Source organism: Chlorocebus sabaeus, chromosome 7 (assembly GCF_047675955.1).
Source record: "Chlorocebus sabaeus isolate Y175 chromosome 7, mChlSab1.0.hap1, whole genome shotgun sequence".
Taxonomy (NCBI): domain Eukaryota; kingdom Metazoa; phylum Chordata; class Mammalia; order Primates; family Cercopithecidae; genus Chlorocebus; species Chlorocebus sabaeus.
In genome coordinates this window covers 24881264-24884873 of record NC_132910.1, presented here as the reverse complement: position 1 = coordinate 24884873, position 3610 = coordinate 24881264, and positions in this window count along the sequence as shown.

Sequence of the window (3610 nt, the reverse complement as noted above, 5' to 3'; positions counted from 1 at the left end):
ATACAAATTAGAGTTCCCAGAATAAAGAGATCTTGGTGCTAATCAGGAACAGACTTCTTTTCATCATTATGTTATTTACCAATGCAAGGTCAAGGTGGAAAGTGCCTTCAAATGATAGTAAAAAGTAGTAATAGCTAAAATGTAGTGAGCTCTTACTGTTCAGTCTCTGAGCTAAGCACTTAATAATTTACACTTTCATATTTGATATTCTCAGCAACCTAATGATGTAGGTACTATTTTTATATCAATTTTTCCAGACAAGATAATAGATTCTTAGGTCAAGGAAGCAGCCTGAGGTCACATACCAGGTAAACATGTTGGTGCCTTCATCTGATTCCAGGAGTTTCCATCCTAGAGCCAGTACTTTTAAGAACTTTGCTCTGCTACCTACTCAAGCCAAACCCACTACCCTGCTGAGATAATTCAGTTTAAGTGGCTTCTAAGAAGCTGTGTACATATGATGTATAAGCAGCTTTTTAATGACCAGAGAAACAGTCAAAATGTTATCTTTTAGCTCAAGGCGTGCACCTGTGTTTATCCACATTGTACTCATTTCCAACCATCAGAAACTCTTGTGTTACTTGAGTAGTGCCAACTGGATAATTCACTTGTCAAAGAATAATCCTAACTGCATATTCCCTCTTTGCGAATCTTCCCAATCTCTAACTGGGGTTAATTCCTCAGTACCACAATCGCTGTTTTCAGCTACACAGTTAATAATCCGACCACACAGTGCTCCTTAAAAGGAGAGGCGGTGATGCAGTTGCCCATCCCAAAGTCATATGGGTGTTAAGTGGATGTATTATGTAATAAGATAATTAGATCATTATACTGAAAGCAATCAAAATCAACCCTAGAATCTCTGTCTCCTGAAACTAGGGGTCTTGTGACTAAATTGATTGGCTATTTCTTTTGGTATTGGAAAAGTCTTGCCTCTTGATAGATTTCTTTTTTAAAATTCTAAAAACAGCCCATTTTCTAATTTTACATACGTAACACTTCTGCTTCACATATATAAAGAATTTAAAAGAACAAAATCTTACATTTTAATCTGAAAATAAAGTATAAGTAAGATATTTAAGAAAATTTAGAACAAAAATGTTGATGCAAATGGTGACCACAGCCAGGTAGCTATATTGCCTCCTTCAGCCCCTATCTTGTGCAGCGCAGCAATCCTCTTACTTGATGCTACTTGTCGTCTAGATTTGCTAAAGTTGATATATAGCATGTCTGAATTGGGATGGAGGCAAGTGGTGATAGTCTTACTTACATAGTGTTTTCTATGTGGCGGATACCATTTTCATTTAATCTTTATTACAGCCCTGTGGCAAAGGCAAAGAAAGTGAGGCTATGAGGCAAAGGGATGTGCAGCAACTCTCCTGAGGTCACACAGATTGCTAGACGCAAAACTGGGAATTAGGCCCAGAACATGTGGCTGTGAACTCTGAGCTCCTCATCACAACTCTCTGACTCAGTGTGTCTCTCAAAATGTCAGCTTCAAGCCTTAGGCAACTCCTTGGAAATACGGGGCCCTAGGTAAGAAAGTTCATGCTCTGGACTTCCAGTCAGGAAAGATTTCAAGAGCTACCAAGACTAAGCATAACTGGAAAGATACAAACTGACTGGACTGGCCAGGGCCTGCCAGAACAAGCCAGCCTCACAGAACTGCCTTCCATCAAGAGAGCACTAGGTCAGGAGGACAGCCCAGAAGTGCTGATGGGTGCACACCCCGCCTTACTGGTCTGCAGTGTTCATGTTTCAGGAGAGAAGAGTCTCTGGTGCATCGAGACCCCCTCCCTGCCAGGGTTGTCCCTAGAGAATGTGCAGTGTTACATCGAGTGACTGATGGAGACTGAGGGTAATCATAGCTTCCTGTTTTCAAAAAAAAAATTATATATGTATGTATGTGTGTGTACATATATATATATATATGTACACACACACTAAAGTTCCTCATTGGTAGCTATTCTTGATTTTCACTTCCTTCAGGCTTGCCTAAAATATCTTTTTTTTTTTTTTTGAGACAGAGTCTGGCTCTGTTGCCCAGGCTGGAGTGCAGTGGTGCCATCTCAGCTCACTGCAAGCTCCGCCTCCTGGGTTCATGCCATTCTCCTGCCTCAGCCTCCCAAGTAGCTGGGACTACAGGCTCCCACCACCTCACCCAGTTAATTTTTTGTATTTTTAGTAGAGATGGGGTTTCACTGTGTTAGCCAGGATGGTCTCGATCTCCTGATATCGTAATCTGCCCACCTTAGCCTCCCAAAGTGCTGGGATTACAGGCATGAGCCACCGCGCCAGGCCAAAATATCTTTACATACTTCATTTTCATAAAAATTCTGGTATTACACATTGATTTTGACTTTTCAAACTGATAAATATGTTGACCATTAAAGTCAACTGGTTAACCCATGAAAACCAGCCAAACAAGTTACAGTGGATAATGTGCATGTATGCCTTGCTTTCACTCAGACACAGGGCATCGTTGAGGTTTAAGATGTGATGAGCTGGCTCCTAAATCCCTGATATTCTTCAACCATGGTCGCTGGGACTGATGTGTACCAATAAGCTTGGGATGAATAGGGGCTTTTGTGCTATGAAAACAGACTAATCTCTATGCCTACTCTATGCCAAATAATGTCAGTTCATGAGCTCACACTGCCAACACCACTTGTTGCATTCACAGTAAACTGGAAAATCATTGCTAAATTGCCTGAAGTATAGTAATAAAAAAAATTAGAAAGTGGCCGGGAGTGGTGGCTCATGCCTGTAATCCCAGCACTTTCTGAGGCTGAGGCGAGTGGATTCCTGAGGTCAGGAGTTCGAGTCCAACTTGGCCAACATGGTGAAAACCCCATCTCTACAAAAAATACAAAAAAACTAGCTGGGCGTGGTGGTGGGAGCCTATGATCCCAGCTGCTTGGGAGGCTGAGGCAGGAGAATCACTTGAACCCAGAGGGTAGAGGTTGCGGTGAGCCGAGATCATGCCTGGGTGACAAGAGAGAAACTCCAGCTCCAAAAACAAAAAGAAAGAAAAAGAAAAAATTAGAAAGTATTAATTAATGCCAAAACAAGAATCTTATGACTTTGCCAAGTAACTTTGAGTGAAACCATGTGTACAGAGATTATTTTCAATGCAAACTTTCTTGAACATCTGTGAGTGAGAAAATGTGTTAGCTTCTTGGAATATAAAGTAAGTCACCTCCAGTAAAACACTGGTGACACAGTGTTGGTGGAAGCAACAAATGTCCATGACATTTAATTAAAGGGGAGTAAAACTGTCTTCTTTCCTCTCTGACAGAGACTTAATTTGATGTTAACATAGAATGCTGATTTATAAATAAACAGTTTACTCTCTCAGCCTTAGAATTTGAACAGAGAGATGAAGATCATACTGTTCTCAACTCCTAGGCAAAAACTTTTTTAAAGCTTTTGATGGTGACAAAGTTATAATAGAATTACTCATTGGAAGAAAAATAATGTTTATGATGCAAGGTAAAGACATTCTCATGTAAAAACAAAAACAAACAAACAGCTGAGGGGTAACAAACCTGCTGCTCCTTCCCCAAGGGTCATTGTCAAATTGCCTAATTCTGAGACAGTCTGAACAGGG